The 20554-nt window shown below is 43.2% G+C and overlaps 1 protein-coding gene across 7 annotated transcripts in view; it reads right to left on the bottom strand.

The window, feature by feature from the left end:
- The window catches only part of fhit (fragile histidine triad diadenosine triphosphatase), a 1297392-nt gene that overhangs the window by 945744 nt on the left and 331094 nt on the right, over positions 1–20554 (bottom strand). The window lies entirely within an intron of this gene.

Raw genomic sequence — 20554 nt, 5'->3', positions numbered from 1 at the left:
GCATTGCAAAGTAGCCAAGACAGATAGATGAAAATGATGTGTGGAATGGTTTTCTTTATTGCACACAATAGAACACTGATAATACAGTATTGTGTTGCGTCCCACATCGTATTCCATTCCCTTCCTCTGAAGATACACACAGTGGGAAGGAAGACAAAGCTGTATGATCTGGTTATCTGCACATTATTATTCTTAATGTACAATATACTTAACTATGCTTAGGTTTGAGGACACAATAGCAAATACAGTAACTGAAAAAAAGTTACAATAACCTGTGAGATTTCTCTGTCCTTCAAGAGATTCGGAGGTCATCCCAAAAATACCTTATCCAATATATTGGGCAGTAAAAGACCAATATTTGATTTGTCAGGCCGAGGGCAAATGTGTAGAATCAGAAGTAACAGAACAATGAGGCCTGACATAATAACTGAATGAAATTATTTTTCACCACAATTTTATTCTAAAGCCACAGAAGAAAATAGTAGCATGTGGCTCTATGTCAGCCTCATTTTACTAAACTCAGTGGCTGGCAGCATCCTTTTGATGTGACACTTATACAGTGTTCAGCTGGCAATTATAATCAGAAGTATATTTTAGATTGTCATAGACCCTGTTAGACTTATATTCGGTCTGAAGGTGCTATACGTGTGATTTACAGTGGGGATATATTTACAAGCTCATGCCAAAACATTTCTCAGTATCTTAGAATTAGGTGGCAAGTAGAGCATGGCTACCCGACCCGAACCCGACGGGACCCGAGGACATGTGTCAGGTTCGGGTCGGGTCTCTCTTCTGGGTCCAGCATTCGGGCTCGGGCCGGGTCGGGTCGGGCTGGGTCGGAAACACTCTGTCACCAGCTCTGGTACATGGCTCTAATCTTAATGTACTTTTTAAACAACCTTTCAAGTCCAGTTACAGTTTTTGTTGTTTATCTGCACAAGCTTAAAAAGTGAAAAACGGAAGCTAGGTTAACTGAACATTCGGGTGGTCAGGTCGGGTCGGGTGTGGGACAAAATGAAAGGACTCCGGCCAGGTTGGGCTCGGGTCGGATGTGGTTCTGTCGGGCTCAGGTCGGGTTTCATTTGCAGGCCCGAGCAGGCCTTTAGTGGCAAGGAGATTTTAATTACAGTTCTAAATCATTATACAAGTTCAGGTCAAACAGGTGTCACATGGTACAGCACAACCCCAAAACTCGTGCTACAACTGTACTTGTATTCAAATCACTCTCTGTAAACACACTTTTAAACTTCAATATTATGTCCATAAAAGAGATATCAAACAGCAAAAAAATTTAATAGCAGGACTCTGAAACAAAATAACTCAACCTGGAATTTTGCAGTTTTGATCCCTGTACTGGTCCTTTTAAAACTTCAGGGGTGGAATCCAAGCAGCTTTTCACGAGTTTATCAGTGCAATCCAGGTAAAATTGGCCGAACCAGCGTAGAAGATTGTTACGTCAAGCGTAAATCAAGTTTCCGCTACCTTTACCGATAGTTGAAAAATCGTTTCAACTAAACCTGGCCCTGCTCACAAAAGTGTCCATACACAGATTGAAATAATGAGGATGGCAAGTTTGTGCTTATTCTGACATTCGAAGAGGGTCTTCAAATTGAGCTTGTTTTCTCAGGCGCACAGGCACTAGTAGGCACGCTTTCAAAGTTTTTGCATATTAAAAAAGTTATTTTACTAAGAAACTGACTAATGCAAATTATTAAACGGTTCAATATAGTTTTTAAGTCATTTTCAGTGATTTAAAATGAGGTTGCTCACAGATGATGGACTAGATACTTAATAAAATGCTTATTTTTGTGATAAACCCATTTTCAGCTGTATTAGTAAAACTGGACCAGGTTACCACTCTCTGATATGTCAATTAATATGTTTTAAAGCAAAGAAAAAAGGTATATTCTATTACATTGACTCTGCTTAATCATGGAAGATTTATTTTGTTACTATGCAATGCATGGTAGCGGAAACTTTATAACCTAACCAGCGCAATTTGTGCCCCGTTTACCAATTGCACTCACAGAAGAAACTTACCCCCACAATTTATAGGAAGAAATTATATTAAGAACTGGATAAAAATTTCAGTTTCAAATGTTCCCTCGTGCACAATTGCTACATGTTGTTGCACTCTTCAAAATATTTGCACTATGCAGATGACCAAAACAGTATCTTCATCCCATAATGGTGGGGAAATAGATTTCTTTATGCACATGATTGCCCGAAGCTCTGCACACAGAATTGTACTTAATAAACCCCAACTTTATTATTAGGCAGTCTCCTCAGGAAGCAAGAATGTTGAATGTTATAATGTGTGGACCATGGTGACTGCCATCTAACACAGTGGAACATGAGAAAGATGAAAGGCAGAGTGGGTAGCCTGGATACAGACATAGAGCTACAATTTGGTCTGTGCTGTTTTTGGGCACGGGTGTCAGGATTCGCAACCCACCCATGCCCATTGAGGTGAAGGCAAGCAGCATGCAAATTTTGTGCTGCCACCTCATTTACCTGATTGTAACGTAGGGCCGGGTGTTTCTAATGCTGTTGGCTGCCTCTGCACTCAGAAGGGAGCTGGACAGCATGTGCTAATACCAATTCATGCAACCAGCCTTCTGTTCTTCAAGGTCCGGCCCTCTGAAAGGGAAGCTGCACTGAATTACAGAAGGCTTCTGAAAACTATTGCTGTAATTGCAAACAAGGAAAAAGGAAAACCATGACAGAGAGAGGGTTGCATGGCCATGGATGCAGTGCTGGAGGTCTTAGTGGTGGAGGTGAACAGGAAGAGAGGCAGCATGGTACCGCAGGTGGCCATAAGGCCTTCAAGGACCACCCTCATAAGGGACGTGACCAGAGTGGCCAATTCCCGTCATCTGGACCTGAGGACCTGACAGCACTGCCACAAGAAGTCTAAAGACCTAATGCGGGTGGCCAAGGTCAGTGTATGCATCTTAACATGACTTCTCCTACCCATTGCTCTGCTACCCTCCCCCTCTGCTCAAGGTACCATACCCACATCACTCACCCAGCACATCCCTGACACTCAGGACTCAGATCTAACATCCAGATACCCCACTTCGTCCTCACACATCTACCAATGCTGTCAGCCTTACACCCACATCTCACTGCCTCCATATGCCTCCAGCTATTCAGCTATGGCAGGCACATCACCTAAACACAGTGCTATCCAATCACTGACATTCCTCCCTCTCTCTTGCAGGATGAGATGGCACACAATAGAAGGTGTCAGTGCAGATGAAAGGGAATCTTACCACCTCCCCTTATCATCACTGAATCCCCCACCATCAACATCCTGGTGGTCACCTTTGACCAGAAACTTAACTGTGGCTACAAGAGTCATTCCTTTGCTACTTCTCGACAACTATTCCAACACATTCCTGGTCAACGTCCAATGTTCTACCCTCCATAAACTTGAGGTTATCCAAAACTCTGCTGCAGTGTCCTAACTTGCACCAAGTCCCGTTCACCCATTACCCATCTACTTGCTGACCTACACTGGCTACCTGTTGAGTAACACCTCAATTTTAAAATTCCCATTCTCGTTTATAAAACCTATGGCCTTGCCCTTTCTTTATCTCCTCCAGACCATAACCCTTTGAGATATCTGTGCTCCTCTAATTCTGGCCTCTTAAGCATTCCTGATTTTAATCTGTCCACCATTGGTGGCCATGTCTTCATTTGCCAAGGCGCTAAGCTTTGGAATTCCCTCCCTAAACCTCTCTGGCACTCTACCTCATTTCCCTTCTTTAAGGCACTCCTTAAAAGCTACCTCTTTGACTTTTTTGGTCATCTGATGTAATATCTCTTTATGTGGCCCCTGTAAAGCACCTTGTGACATTTTATTATGTTAAAGGCACTATATAAATTCAAGTTGCTGTTATTGTTGAGGTTACAGTGTACAACTTAGAAAAGCACAGTGATAGGGATTTTTGATCAAGGCGTGTGGCTACTGATCAGCAGGGATGTTTGATGCGTAGTGAGAGTAGGAGCAGTGAGATCAGGCAGCATTTTAAATAAATAACCTCCTCAATACTTGAAAATAGTAAATCCAGGGTTTACTTTTGAAAACTGTCATTTTTCTCAATACTAAATTATATGTTATTTTTCTCTTTCAGGACATGATGTAATTGCTTTTTCTGTTTAGGTCACCCAATATTGAATTTATTGGCATTACTTGACGCTGTTCAGTAGTTTGAGTGATTGTTGATCTGAATTCGATCTATTGCCTACAGAAGCTGCAATATTTGTTACAGGAAAGGAAACAAAACTTTTAATGCTATATAGATTACAGTGAGAAAATCAAAGAGAAATTAGATGCTCTGCTGCAAAAAGTGACAGATTTACTGGTGTATGAAATTTGTTGATTAGCGAACTTAAGAAAATACTGCCATAAAACGCATTAAAAAATCTTTTTGAAGTTCTTATGGAGCTGCTAGATCATCCCTTAGAGATATATTGAACATAAAGATGAACCAATGGGTCTTAATATACGAGAAATATTGGTAGCTGTAATTATAGGTATTGGAGAAAACTAACCAAAAGACAGAGAGAAGATCAATAGTTTGAAGGAACATGCATTTCTCAACCTAACCTGCAAAAGTAGAACAGCTGACAGACTAAGAATTGTCAACAACAAAATACTGATAGAGAGATGAGCACAAATCCTGGCTAGAAATCTATGCTAATCTGAATTTGGCAGCTAAGCCAAAACTGAGCTTTGGCAGAATTTTATCGTCATAAAAGAACTCCAAACTAAACCATGCAACACAAAAAATGGGAGCAAAGCCAAGTTTTCTCTTGTATTTCTTATTTTGAAAGCAATAATGTTCAGATCGAACTCCAAATTTGATGAACAGAAGTCATTTCAGATCAGAATAAAGCTGGGTTGACATCCCTGAGCCAATAACAATAAAATTACTCAAGATAAACAGTACACAATAAGAGCATACATTTAGCTGAATGTATCAGAAGTGATGGAGAAAATTAAAAAAAAACTAATTCTACAATGGTGACAACAGCACTACAGTAGAAGGGTAATCAGAAATTTAAATAAAATCGGAAAAGAATAAGAACAGGCAATCTGTCTGACAATCCAGGAGCTCAAGATGTCAGAATATATATTCAACCAGATTCCCCCCTACACCACCCCCATCCTTTCTAATAAATAAATGTTTGAAAATGCAACACTGGAGGCAACAAACTTGGTCCAGGGCTACTGTCAACAACATTCAACAACAAGAAGTAATTTTTCAATTCAAGGTGAGTCATGAAAAGCCAGTATTTGTTTATGCTTCAAAGTGCCTTAACTGTTATGCAATACTGTGATGGAGAAGCAAAGAAACACACTCAACTTATAAAATTCCACGAGAATAATGAGCAGCTAGGCCAGGACTGGAAGAGTATGTGGGGTGGGGGGGAAGGGGGGTGCATTTTAACCTCAAAAACTGGCGGGTTTGGGTTAGCTGGTAGGGTGGTAGGTTGAAATGTTAAATTTCTGAATCCCAAACCCAACTTACCTACTTTCTGTTAATGGAGGCAGCATAGGGGTGGGCAGCTGGATTATCAATTGAAATATTATAATGTGGCTGCTTGCCTCATTTTTTCACCATTTCCAGTTTAACTTTAGAGAGCTGAGTTTCTTGAGACTCAAACAATATGGCAGTTATAGGAAGGCAAGGACTACTGAATTGAAGAGGTAAGAGCCTTCCCACTTATCTGCTGGATCTAACATACCTGCCTTGCCAATAGCCTGTAATCAGACACACCTCAGCGACCCTTCCGATCTCCCTGAGGCCTCCCAACACCACAACACTGCCCCTTTCCAGGTTTCCAACCTCTTCTGCCCACCGAAGCTTTCAATCTACCAACCACCCACCCCCCCCTACCTCAGCCTCTGATCCCTCAGGCCTCTGATTCGCAACCCTAGCCTGGGTCAGGTTTCAGACCTACCTAGTCCTGTGACCTCTTCTCCAGCATTTTCTACCTGACTGGAAGCCAAGTCTGTCAATCAGGCTGACTTCTGGGAGGGGAACCTGTCAGTGACATCGCACGCATGCTGCAGAATTAAAACTTTACAGTGCGTAGGGCAACCCTAGCTTCCAGGTTACCTCATGCTACCAGGAACTCTACCCCCCCCCCCACCTCCCCCCCGCCAACATAACACCAAACTGCCCCGCTCCCAGCAGGTGAAAATGTTAAAAATTCCCTATGTGTCTGAGGTAAGTGTACTAAAAATTTGGATACCTCAACAGTAACTTCTAAATAATATGCAGAAGTTCCTGCATATGCTTGAAAGACAGAAATGCATCGTAGCCACAGTATTTAGATAACAACCAGGAAGCAGCACTTAAATTGACTTACATTGGGAATCTTCAAACAACCTACCTGAAGCACATTATAAAAGCAACCATCCTCCAGCTCATGAATGGCCTGGACAATGAAAATAGACATATAACTCACATTTTATAACATAAAAGTAAAAGTTAAACTAGCCTGAAGCTGCTTCTCCTGCAAGGGGATTCTTTTTCTTTTGGGGCTCCTTATCTCGAGAGACAATGGATACGCGCCTGGAGGTGGTCAGTGGTTTGTGAAGCAGCGCCTGGAGTGGCTATAAAGGCCAATTCTGGAGTGACAGGCTCTTCCACAGGTGCTGCAGAGAAATTTGTTTGTTGGGGCTGTTGCACAGTTGGCTCTCCCCTTGCGCCTCTGTCTTTTTTCCTGCCAACTACTAAGTCTCTTCGACTCGCCACAATTTAGCCCTGTCTTTATGGCTGCCCGCCAGCTCTGGCGAATGCTGGCAACTGACTCCCACGACTTGTGATCAATGTCACACGATTTCATGTCACGTTTGCAGACGTCTTTATAACGGAGACATGGACGGCCGGTGGGTCTGATACCAGTGGCGAGCTCGCTGTACAATGTGTCTTTGGGGATCCTGCCATCTTCCATGCGGCTCACATGGCCAAGCCATCTCAAGCGCCGCTGACTCAGTAGTGTGTATAAGCTGGGGGTGTTGGCCGCTTCAAGGACTTCTGTGTTGGAGATATAGTCCTGCCACCTGATGCCAAGTATTCTCCGAAGGCAGCGAAGATGGAATGAATTGAGACGTCGCTCTTGGCTGGCATACGTTGTCCAGGCCTCGCTGCCGTAGAGCAAGGTACTGAGGACACAGGCCTGATACACTCGGACTTTTGTGTTCCGTGTCAGTGCGCCATTTTCCCACACTCTCTTGGCCAGTCTGGACATAGCAGTGGAAGCCTTACCCATGCGCTTGTTGATTTCTGCATCTAGAGACAGGTTACTGGTGATAGTTGAGCCTAGGTAGGTGAACTCTTGAACCACTTCCAGAGCGTGGTCGCCAATATTGATGGATGGAGCATTTCTGACATCCTGCCCCATGATGTTCGTTTTCTTGAGGCTGATGGTTAGGCCAAATTCATTGCAGGCAGACGCAAACCTGTCGATGAGACTCTGCAGGCATTCTTCAGTGTGAGATGTTAAAGCAGCATCGTCAGCAAAGAGGAGTTCTCTGATGAGGACTTTCCGTACTTTGGACTCTTTCCAAGATGGCTCCTGGGCTGGAAGCTCCCTAGGAAGCTCCCTTGCTGTTCAACTCTATCCATGGCCATCTGCTCCCATCCCTAACGTTTTCTCCCCCAATCTGCCCTCTTAAACTGTTTAAATTCCCCTGGCTCTTTAAATCAGTTCATTTTAGCCCTATCTAAAAGTTAACAGTTAGTTTAGTGTATGTTACCTGGGCCCACTGCCCACCCCCAGCCACACCTGCTCTTTGTTTTCTCAATGAAATTGATCCGGATGAAATTGACGAGCACAGCTGCCGATACTTCAATCTCCGATCCTGCTGTCTTCACAGTCCAGAGTGTCTGCAGCCACGGCATGCGGTAAGTCCATTGAGGTGAAGAAGGAGCTGCGGGACCCGAGAGAAGTCCTGTGAAAAGGTGCCCCGAACACCCAAAACCCATGCGCCACCAAAAAACAATGCAAACCATGCATCAGAAAGGGCACCTCTATTGACTAGGCAGAGAATAACTTTGAAAGGACTTGAGAGATGGGCTCTGCTCAACCTCATTAATGGTGGTGCAGAGAAAGAAAGTCAGTAGGAAAAATAAGTTTTTTCAAAAAAATGTAATGGGAGATCAAAAGCTATATAGTGTTGATGAACTAACAAGTTTCAAGTTTGGCATAATTTCATATGCAGGAAATGCAATGAAATTCTTAACATATTGAGGTCAAAAGTCCATTTTTACAGCACCTTAAAATGTGTATGGTTTCCAGCCCATCAACATTGACATGATAATGATGATGAAAAGTTCCTTATAAACCAACATACCAAAAAGGAGTCTGCCTTGGCTCAGTGGTCACACTCTCGCCTCTGGGACAAAAGCTTGTGGGTTTAAGTCCCACTCCAAAAATTTAAGCACATAATCAAGGCTAATAATTCAGTACAGAACTGAGGGACTGCTACACTGATGGCAGGACTTTTTGGATGAAATACTAAACCAAGGCCCTATTCGCCTTCTTAGGTGGACACATAAGATCTCATGTCTTCATTTGAAAAAGAATAGTGGAGAACCCCTGGTGTTCTGGCCAACCAGTATCACTACAACAGATTATTTGGTTATGATATCATAGCTAATTGTGATCTTGTGTGCACAAATTGGGTACTGCATTTCCCCACATTTCCTCACATTATAGCAGTAAGTACAATTCAAAAGTATTTCATTGGCTGTAAAGCACTTTGGGATGTCCTGAGATTGCAAAAGCTGTTACATATATGTAAGCTCTTTCTTACTTCTTGTTTTAATGCTCTTATTCGAAATATAAGACTGGGGAGTGGAGCAGATGATCTGAATGTTGCAGTGGCATGGAATGATGCACAGGACAAAGGTCAAAAGGGGACGGATTTAAGTCAGGTCAACTAGTAACCTGAATGGGAAAGTTCAATGCCTGGGAAAGACCATGGTATTAATGGGACTGAGGCTGGGTACAGAGATCTTAGTGGCATGCTAGGGAATGGATGAAAAAAGCAAAAAAAAACTAGAAGCAAAAATTAGTTGCCTTTCAAATTCTTATTGTCTATCATGTTATGTGGTTAGCATAAACCATAATTAGGATTAAATTGGTCCCTGCTAACTGCATGAAATGACACCAGTCAACAATATTAAGGGGTTCACTACAATATCGTTAACATACTGGTGAAGATTATGCATGCACACAAATAAACACTGTTACAAGAGTTTTGTTTTTGTATTGAAAGCTTAGAATTCTGTGTTTTTAAAAACTGAGGAAAGGATTTTTCTCTGTGAACATCTACTGTGAAACTTGGTGGGTTTGAAACGAATGAATTACACAGACTGCAAGGCACCTATTTCCAAGCAACTCAGCAGTGGAACATCAGGTCAAGATTTATGACTGTCATGTAACTTGATTGTTGAAGTTAGTTTCACTTTTGGATTGTGAAAAGACCAGTGAGTTGGACAAGGAGCAGGCAGTTTGAAATCTGGCTGTGACCTGCCTGGAGACTGGAGAAAAAGAAGTCTCTCTGTAAAGGAAGACTTGCATCTCTTGAAAAGAAATCCTGCATTTGAAAGGTGGCTGTGATTTGCTTGGAGAGAGAAGAAAGACCCAAGAAAAAAAGAGTTACTTCTCTCTGTAGAGGAAGACTACTTTTCAGAGAAGAAACCCCTGTATGTCAGAAATAGCAGATTCCTATTCCCTCCAGTCTTTGAAGAATCCATGCCTCAAGAGTGGTTCTGTTGCCTCCAGTGTTTTGGGAGATCCTGAAATCGCAAGAAAGTTTCTACTGCTAGACTCCTGATTCAAAACCCAAGCAAACCAGTTGCTGCACACCTGCTGAAAGACCTGTGTGACACCTGCTGCAGACAAATTGCCTTGAATGCCTACCCATCATAGACTGTTCATCAACCTTGCCTGGAGAGACTTCAAGTGGCATCTGACTATTCGACCCTGGGGCACCTCACCATACCGAAAACGTCCTACCAGAAAGTGATAAGCTTAATCATTTTATTTGTTTCTTTTTATTCCTAAGAAACAGCTGTAAACCAAAAAATGCTTTTCCCCAGTTTTTGAATGTATGTGTGTGTGCTTGAGGACTAGGAAGAATAAGGAGTTTAAAAAAATCTTTTCACATATAGGTTTATCTCATTTTGTTTAAGACTTATTATTTCTTTTCTAATAAATAGATAATGTCGTTGTTGTTTAAAGAAACCTGGTTTGGAGTGCTTTATTCTGGGGGACAAGTAGAGTGTCTTGGTTATTCTTTGGTAGGTGGAAAATTTTCTTGATATGCTGTGACCTGTCGAGTAGTGGGACTGAATTAACAGTGCATTACTCCCCCCTTGGTCATAACAATACAAAAATTTCATATATTATATGTGGGAAAGTTTACAGTACAGAACATCTGTTTTTATTTATTTGGATGTGACGTATTTGCATTAAGTTTTCATGGTGTTTTTGCCATCTCGATGTGGTTAGATTCTAAACCTAACATTTTCCAGTTTATATCCAATATTGAAAGTTAATGTCAGGTAACAACTATAATATACAATATGCCTTAAATCAAAAAATAACTGCAAATAGTCCATGGCAACTTCAATAAAATTTCAATCAGAAAGAGTGTTACTATTTCAAATGTATTAATAATACATTTAATAGGAATACGTGTATATCCTCAGCACAAAATATTTATTCAGCTCATATAGAAGTTTATTAGAATTTAGTCTTCAATTTCATGTCGCCATCTGCTGCAAGGTAAAATTTTATCTTGACTGAAAAAGAAGCTGCAGACCATATGTGTCACATTTGAGATGATTTCATTTCTGTAGGTTTATTTTTATAATTCCCTATCCCCTTTTTACCTACAGCCACTATAATGTCATCTTTCAGCAAGCAGGACTGAAAATTTTTCTATGGCTGATACGCTTCTCTACATCAGACAATAGGAAAGGCCCTTTATCAAGGACAATAATGGGCTGAATTATACGCCGCCCCTATGGGTCAGGTAGTGACGTGGGGGCGGCGTAAAATTGAGCAGGAGGCTCCGGGAGGCCTACCCGCCCCGCTCCCACCCCTGGTGAACTTTACGGCTGTTTCTCCCCCCACCGCCCGAGGCCAATAAAGGCCCTTCAGTGGCCACTTAACGGCCACTTAAGGGCCCTCGCCCGCCGCCACGGATATTTTACCCGTAGCAAGCGGGCGTGCTGGGGACGTGAAAGGCCGCCCAGCGATAGCTGCCGGCCTTTCCTTGCCCCGGGGGTGGGCCATAGCAGTCGGGCACAGGATGCCCGATAGAGGGCCGCCGCTGCCTCCCAACCCACCCCCGGGACCCAAGATGCCCCCCCTCTTCCCCCAAACGACCACTCCAGCCTCACCAGGGAAGAACCGATCCCCCTGGTGAGGCAAGCCCAACTTACTGTCCCGCTGATTGGCTGGCAGCTCACTGAGGCGGGACCTCCTCCCTCAAGTGGGTTGAAGTCCCGCCTCAGGACAATTAAAGCCCGGGTACCTGTAAAATACGGGATGGATCCCCGGGCTAGGCGGAAGCGAGTTCGCCGCTGACATTTACGTCGGTGGCAAGTTCCCATCCGCCGAAGGTAAAATCCAGCCTAACCTTTTCCTGACTGTTTCCACTACCCACCATTCACAAGTTTTGTGACATTATACAACATAGTTTGGATACTCAGAGCAAGAAATTTTACAATTATCATTTGCAGGAGGCAGATAAAGCCTGTCAGATGAGTAAACAAGCAGACAATAATCATTTATCCGGCAGGTGTGGAGTTCAGTATACCTGTCAGTGGTTGTATTTTTGCCTCCAAGTCAGGATGTCAAGGGTTCCAACGCACTCTAGAGACACTAGGGTGACAATTCAATCCTGTACTGATGGAGTGCTACACTGTCAGAGGTGACATCTTTTGGATGAGATGTTACACTAAGGCCCTGCCTATACTCCCAAGTGGAGGCAAAAGATTGAAAAACATTATTTAAACAAGAGCAGGAAATTCTTCCAGAGTTCTGGCCGACATCTATTCCTCAACTAAAATTTATGAAAAAATAGTTTATCTGGTGATTTATCTCATGGTTGTTTACAAGCTTGCCTTGCGCAAACTGCTTTCCATATTTCCCTATATTACAATGGTGACTACATTTCAATTTAACTCCATTTTCTGTGAGGCGTTTTGGGAAGTCCTGAGGTCATGAAAGGCACCAAAAATATACAAGTTTTTTCACTTTCTTCTTACGTTATGGAAACTGGTTGACAAAAGGCTCCAGCTACAATGTGACAGCAGAAGTCATAGCAATTAGTGTAAAAACTGGAAATAAAATCAATTGCTACATTTCCCATTAAAAAAATCTTCCAAATATTAATGTACAGTAACAAACTCTGACTGACACCTCTCGGAAAGAAACAGAGCTCAGAAGAAAACATTTATTTGACTGTACAGTGGCGCAGTGGTTAGCACCGCAGCCTCACAGCTCCAGTAACCCGGGTCCAGTTCTGGGTACTGCCTGTGCGGAGTTTGCAAGTTCTTCCTGTGACCGTGTGGGTTTCCGTCGGGTGCTCCGGTTTCCTCCCACAGCCAAAGACTTGCAGGTTGATAGGTAAATTGGCCATTGTAAATTGCCCCTAGTGTAGGTAGGTGATAGGAGAATGGTGGGGATGTGGTAGGGAAAATGGGATTAATGTAGGATTAGTATAAATGGGTGGTTGTTGGTCGGCACAGACTCGGTGGGCCGAAGGGCCTGTTTCAGTGCTGTATCTCTAAATAAATAAAGTAATACACTTTTGTCTGTCATGTTGGATGAAGCTGAAACTAATTAGCAATTCCTTTTCTCCTCCCACCCAGCAGGGTAATCTCACGTCCTAAGCAACTGCATGTCAGCATTAAGTGACCTGAATCGGTACCTCATTTGAAAATGAACCTGATATTTCACAACTTCAAAGCACATCAAGTTTTGATAGAACAACTGATTATTTGACAACATGTTGTGCTCCACATTTTTGAATTCAAAGAAAGTAACAAAAAAAAGACTTCCTGAAGGGCGGCACAGTGGTGCAGTGGTTAGTACCACAGCCTCACAGCTCCAGCGACCCAGATTCAGTTCTGGGTACTACCTGTGTGGAGTTTGCAAGTTCTCCCTGTGACTGCGTGGGTTTCCGCCAGGTGCTCCCATTTCCTCCCACAGTCAAAGACTTGCAGGTTGATAGGTAAATTGGCCGTTTTAAATTGCCCCTAGTATAGGTAGGCGGTAGGAGAATTGAGGGAAGGTGGGGATGTGGTAGGGAATATGGGATTAATGTAGGATTAGTATAAATGGGTGGTTGATGGTCGGCACAGACTCGGTGGGCCGAAGGGCCTGTTTCAGTGCTGTATCTCTCTATGATAATGAATCATAGAATGGTCAGAGCACAGAAGCACATTCAGCCCGTCGAACCTGTGCCAGCTCTCTGCAAGAACAATTTTGCTAGTCCCACTCCCCTGCACCTTCCCCATAGCCCTTCAAATTTTTGCCCTTCAGATGCTTATCCAATTCCCTTTCGAAAGCCATGATTGAATCTACTTCTGCCATCCCTTCAGACAGTGCATTCCAGATCATAACCATCCACTAGGAAAAAAAGTATTTCCTCATGTCATTTGGTTCTTTTGCCAATCACCTTAAATCGGTGTCCTCTGGTTGTCAACCCTTTGCCAATCGGAACAGTTTCTCTCTATCTACTCTGTCTAGACCGCTCATGATTTTGAGCATCTCCATCAAATCTCCTCTCAACCTTCTCGTCTCGAAGGAGAACAATCACAGCTTCTCCAATCTATATCTTCCTGATATAATGAGCTAGTCTGAGGCACAGTTAGACAAATCCATCAAGCATTATTGACTTGTATTCTGCAATAAAATCAAATCTACAATGTACTACAATTTCATCTTGCTTTTTCTCCTGGCAATGTACTTAGTAGTTGTAGATAAGCATGTCATGACAGATGTAACATTATGTAACTGTAGATTGATGTAGTGGAAGTATACAAGCTATATAAGCTGAGCCATGCTCTGGTGTACAGACCAAAGCTTTTGTGTTGGCTACTAAATTCCTTTTCTCTGATCAAGGAAACACACTTTGGTTACTAGTTACTTAGAATTTTCACTAGTTCCAACAAGAAAAATTGTGATGGACAGTTAGCCTGGGAAATTGGGCAAAGGCATAGAGGGGAGGAAGGGCAAGCTAGAAAATAGAAAGGTTGAATGTAGGGCAAATTGTTTACTTGCACCAAACAGGATTTGCATCTGATTAGTTTGAATACAAATGCACAAAACTGCAGGTGATGTAATTGGCTTGGAAATTGAACACAAGTAGGTTTCATTGTACTGAAATACCAATGGAAAAAATACAATGGCAAAATTCATCGGATATGGTCTCTCATCAACAACCAACCCTTTGAACCTTAAGCATTAGGTTTGGTTAAAAATACCAAATGCTTCAAATCATTTTGTTACTAGACAGACTAAAATAATGATTACAATATTTAATACCCCCTTCAGGGCAGGAGAAGTGAACAATTCTATATATGTCCACGTTGAATTTTTAACAAATAAGAGCAATATTAAGCAGGAATGTGTTTTCATACAGGTGGATTTGAGGTCATACACAGGAATTTGGCACTTTTCCCATAAGTACTAAGTCTAAAAGGTCACCTACAGTAAGGACCTTTATGGATTAGTGTGCAAAATTCATGAATACATTAAATATAATTTACATATAAATGAGCTAATATTTCAGCACTGGAACTTAAATGAGATTTTAAACAGTAGAAACAGGACAAAAGTCAATCCTTTATTGCAATTCTGTGAACTGCTTTAATATTTTCATAATGATGTAACAAAAATGCACACTCAAGTCAACCATTATCCAGGAAGAAGTGTGAAATATTTTATAGACATGTCTCATTAATTTAACTTAATGCTGGTATGAATGTAGCATTCAATCTATCATAAGGTGATGCAAAATTGATTGATAAGCCAATGCTTTTGCAAATGTTTGTAATTAATGTTGGTAATTGAATCATGACAAGTGTTGAATTATGATTTCACTATTTGATATTTTAATCACTGCCCCTGGATACTTATACTTTACCCAGGTCATTTGGTTTGCTGTGTTTTCTCCCCCGATGCATAAACTACCTTCAATTTGGTGTATACTTCCAGTTCAATAAATCAAATTGGGTAGCTAAAAATTTCTACATCTCTCGTCAGTAGTAATATCTGTTCCATTTATTTTTAGTTTTACCTACAAATGATAAAAAACTACCTGTTAAGACTCTTTCTGATTTAATTTCAGTCTTCAGCTTCAATTTGCATAGCAAGCCATTAAGCTTAGAGAACCTGATGGTGCAAGGCAACACAGAATCAGTGGACAGATGGTTATAGCCGTGGTCCAAACTTGAACAAAAGAGCAGAATTCAAGAGATGAGCTTAGAATCACTGCCCCTGACGTCAAGGCAGTATTTGACCAAGTGTGGCATCAAGAAGCCATTGTAAAAAGGTAATCAGGGGAAAGCTCTCCACTGGTTGGAGTCATACCGAGCACAAAGGAAGATGTTTGTGGATGTTGGAAGCCAATCTCAGTCCCAGGACATTGCTGCAGGAGTTCCTTAGGGTAGTGTCCTAGCCCCAACCATCTTCAGCTGTTTCATCAATGACCTTCCCTCCATCATAAGGTCAGAAGTGGGGATGCTCCCTGATGATTGCAGTGTGCAGTACCATTCATAACTCCTCAGATACTGAAGCAGTTCGTGTTCGCATGCAGCAAGACCTGGACAACATTCAGGCTTGGACTGATAAGTGGCAAGTATAATTCGCACCACACAAGTGCCAGGCAATGAGCATCTCCAACAAGAGAGAATCTAACCATTGGTGTTCAATGGCACTACCATCGTTGAATCCCCCACCATCAACATCCTGGGGGTTACCAATGACCAGAAATTTAATTGGACCAGCCAGTGGCTCAAGAGCAGGTCAGAGGCTGGGAATTCTGTGGCAAGTAACTCACCTTCTGACTCCCCAAAGCCTGTCCACCATCTACAAGGCACAAGTCAGGATTGTGATGCAATACTTTCCACTTGCCTGGATGAGTGTAGCTCCAACAACACTCAGGAAGCTCATCACCATCCAGGACAAAGCAGTTTGCTTGATCGGTACCACATCCATCACCTTAAACATTCACTCCCTCCACCACCGGCGCACAGTGGCAACAGTGTGTACCATCTACAAGATACACTGCAGCAACTCGCCAAGCCTCCTTCAACTTCATCTTCCAAACCTGCAACCTCTAACACCTAGAACAACAAGGGCAGCAGACACATGGGAACACCAGCACCTGCATGTTCCTCTCCAAGCATTGCACCATCCTAACCTGGAACTATATCGCCATTCCTTCACTGTCACTGGATCAAAATTCTGGAACTCCCTTCCTAACAGCAGTGGGTGTACCTACACTGCATGGACTGCACACCCGAGAGGAAAAAGCTCCGACATCCAGGGAGAAGACTCAGAGGGCGGAGTTCCAGACCGGTAAGTATAAAAAACTTACCTAGGGGATTCGCGGCCCACATCCAGGGAGAAGACTCAGAGGGTGGAGTTCCAGACCGGTAAGTATAAAAAACTTACCTCAGGTAAAAAAAAACTGAAAAGTGAAGTCACAGGAAAGCTGTGACCTGATTGGCTGGGAGGGAATCTGTACTGAAATTGAAAATAAAACATTGGTAAAAATTGATTAAAACCCTAATTAACTAATTAATAAGTAGAGTAACTAAACCAGAAGGAGGAGATTACTGTATTTAGTTAGCATTTAATATTTATAGTAGGAATCTAGCACGAGGGACCATATAGTTAATTATAACAATTTAGTAAGGATTTAATAAGTATTTATTTATTTTATATTAATTAATTAGTTAGTGCTAGAAATGTCAGTTAGAGGGGAGAAGTGCTTCACCTATGAGATGTGGGAGGTCTGTGACGCTTCCAGCGTTCCGGACGACTACATCTGCAGGAAGTGTAACCAGTTGCAGCTCCTCACAGACCGCATGGATCGGTTGGAGCGGCAACTGGATGCACTTAGGAGCATGCAGGTGGCAGAGAGCGTCATAGACAGGAGTTTTAAAGAAGTGGTTACACCCAAGGTGTAGGCAGATAGATGGGTGACTGCTAGAAGGGGCAGGCAGTCAGTGCAGGAATCCCCTCTGGCTATCCCTCTCTCTAACAAGTATACCGTTTTGGATACTGTTGGGGGGGATAGCCTATCAGGGGAAAACAGCAGCAGACAAAGCAGTGGCACCACGGCTGGCACTGTTGTTCAGCAGGGAGGGACAAAGCGCAGAAGAGCAATAGTTATAGGGGACTCTAGAGTCAGGGTCACAGATAGGCGCTTCTGTGGACGTGAAAGAGACTCCAGGATGGTATGTTGCCTCCCTGGTGCATCAAGGATGTCTCTGAACGGACAGGGGGCATTCTGAAGGGGGAGGGTGAACAGCCAGAGGTTGTGGTACACATCGGTACCAATGACATAGGCAGGAAGAGTGATGAGGTCCTGCAGGGGGAGTTTAGGGAGTTAGGTAGAAAGTTAAAAGACAGGACCTCCAGGGTTGTAATCTCTGGATTACTCCCTGTGCCACGTGCCAGTGAGGCTAGAAATAGGAAGATAGTGCAGCTAAACACGTGGCTGAACAGCTGGTGTAGAAGGGAGGGTTTCAGATATCTGGACCATTGGGATCTCTTCAGGGACAGATGGGACCTGTACAAGAAGGACGGGTTGCATCTAAACTGGAGGGGCACTAATATCCTGGCTGCGAGATTTGCTAGCGTCACTCAGGAGGGTTTAAACTAGTGTGGCAGAGGGGTGGGAACCAGAGCAGTAGGACAGCAAGTGAAATAAATGAGGGGGAACTAGTAAATAAGGCCAGTAAGACTAAGAGGAAGAGCAGGCAGGGAGATGTTGCGGAGCACAGCGGGACTGGTGGTCTGAAGTGCATTTGTTTCAATGCGAGAAGTATAACAGGTAAGGCAGATGAACTTAGAGCTTGGATTAGTACTTGGAACTATGATGTTGTTGCTATTACAGAGACTTGGTTGAGAGAAGGACAGGATTGGCAGCTAAATGTTCCAGGATTTAGAAGCTTCAGGCGGGATAAAGGGGGATGTAAAAGGGGTGGGGGCATTGCATTACTGGTTAAGGAGAATATCACAACTGTACTGCGGGAGGACACCTCGGAGGGGTCATGCAGCGAGGCAATATGGGTGGAGCTCAGGAATAGGAAAGGTGCAGTCACGATGTTGGGGGTTTACTACAGGCCTCCCAACAGCCAGCGGGAGGTAGAGGAGCAGATATGTAGACAGATTTGGAAAGATGTAAAGGTAACAGGGTTGTAGTGGTGGGTGATTTTAACTTCCTCTATATTTACTGGGACTCACTTAGTGCGAGGGGCTTGGATGGGGCAGAATTTGAAAGGAGCATCCAGGAGGACTTCTTGAAACAATACGTAGATAGTCCAACTAGGGATGGGGCCGTACTGGACCTGGTATTGGGGAATGAGCCCGGCCAGGTGGTCGAAGTTTCAGTAGGGGAGCATTTCGGGAACAGTGACCATAATTCCATAGGTTTTAAGGTACTTGTGGATAAGGATAAGAGTAGTCCTCGGGTGAAGGTGCTAAATTGGGGGAAGGCTAATTACAACAATATTAGGCAGGAACTGAAGAATTTAAATTGGGGGCGGCTGTTTGAGGGTAAATCAACATGTGGGAGTCTTTCAAACGTCAGTTGATTAGAATCCAGGACCAGCATGTTCCTGTGAGGAAGAAGGATAAGTTTGGCAAGTTTCGGGAACCTTGGATAACACGGGATATTGTGAGCCTCGTCAAAAAGAAAAAGGAAGCATTCGTAAGGGCTGGAAGGCTAGGAACAGACGAATCCCTTGAGGAATATAAAGACAGTAGGAAGGAACTTAAGCAAGGAGTCAGGAGGGCTAAAAGGGGTCATGAGAAGTCATTGGCAAACAGGATTAAGGAAAATCCCAAGGCTTTTGATACATATATAAAGAGCAAGAGGGTAACCAGGGAAAGGGTTGGCCCACTCAAGGACAGAGATGGGAATCTATGTGTGGAGCCAGAGGAAATGGGCGAGGTACTAAATGAGTACTTTGCATCAGTATTCACCAAAGAGAAGGACTTGGTGGATGATGAGCCTAGGGAAGGGAGTGTAGATAGTCTCAGTCATTTCATTATCATAAAGGAGGAGGTGTTGGGTGTCTTGCAAAGCATTAAGGTAGATAAGTCCCCAGGGCCTGATGTGATCTACCCCAGAATACTGAAGGAGGCAAGGGAAGAAATTGCTGGGGCCTTGACAGAAATCTTTGCATCCTCATTGGCTACAGGTGAGGTCCCACAGGACTGGAGAATAGCCAATGTTGTTCCTTTGTTTAAGAAGGGTAGCAAGGATAATCAAGGAAATTATAGGCCGGTGAGCCTTACGTCAGTGGTAGGGAAATTATTAGAGAGGATTCTTCGGGACAGGATTTACTCCCATTTGGAAACAAATGGACTTATTAGCGAGAGGCAGCATGGTTTTGTGAAGGGGAGGTCGTGTCTCACTAATTTGATTGAGTTTTCTGAGGAAGTGACGAAGATGATTGATGAAGAAAGGGCAGTGGATGTTATCTATATGGACTTCAGTAAAGCCTTTGACAAGGTCCCTCATGGCAGACTGATACAAAAGGTGAAGTCACATGGGATCAGAGGGGAGCTGGCAAGATGGATACAGAACTGACTCGGTCATAGAAGACAGAGGGTAGCAGTGGAAGGGTGCTTTTCTGAATGGAGGGATGTGACTAGTGGTGTTCTGCAGGGATCAGTGCTGGGACCTTTGCTGTTTGTAGTATATATAAATGATTTGGAGGAAAATGTAGCTGGTCTGATTAGTAAGTTTGCGGACGACACAAAGGTTGGTGGAGTTGCGGACAGTGATGAGGATTGTCAGAGGATACAGCAGGACATAGATCGGTTGGAGACTTGGGCGGAGAAATGGCAGATGGAGTTTAATCTGGACAATCTCTCGGTGGGAGAGCATTTCGGTGATAATGATCACAACTCCCTGACCTTTACAATAGTCATGGAGAGGGACAGGAGCAGACGGGATGGGAAAATATTTAATTTGGGGAGGGGAAATTACAATGCTATTAGGCAGGAACTGGGGGAGCATAAATTGGAAACAGATGTTCTCAGGGAAATGCACGACAGAAATGTGGAGGTTGTTTAGGGAACACTTGCTGCGACTGCTGGATATGTTTATTCCGATGAGGCAAGGAAGGGATGGTAGGGTGAAGGAACCTTGGATGACAAGAGATGTGGAACAGCTAGTCAAGAGGAAGAAGGAAGCTTACTTAAGGTTGAGGAAGCAAGGATCAGACAGGGCTCTAGAGGGTTACAAGGTAGCCAGGAAGGAACTGAA

Source organism: Heterodontus francisci, chromosome 19 (genome assembly GCF_036365525.1).
Source record: "Heterodontus francisci isolate sHetFra1 chromosome 19, sHetFra1.hap1, whole genome shotgun sequence".
In the NCBI taxonomy this organism is placed as follows: domain Eukaryota; kingdom Metazoa; phylum Chordata; class Chondrichthyes; order Heterodontiformes; family Heterodontidae; genus Heterodontus; species Heterodontus francisci.
This window is presented reverse-complemented; position numbering and strand designations above follow the sequence as displayed.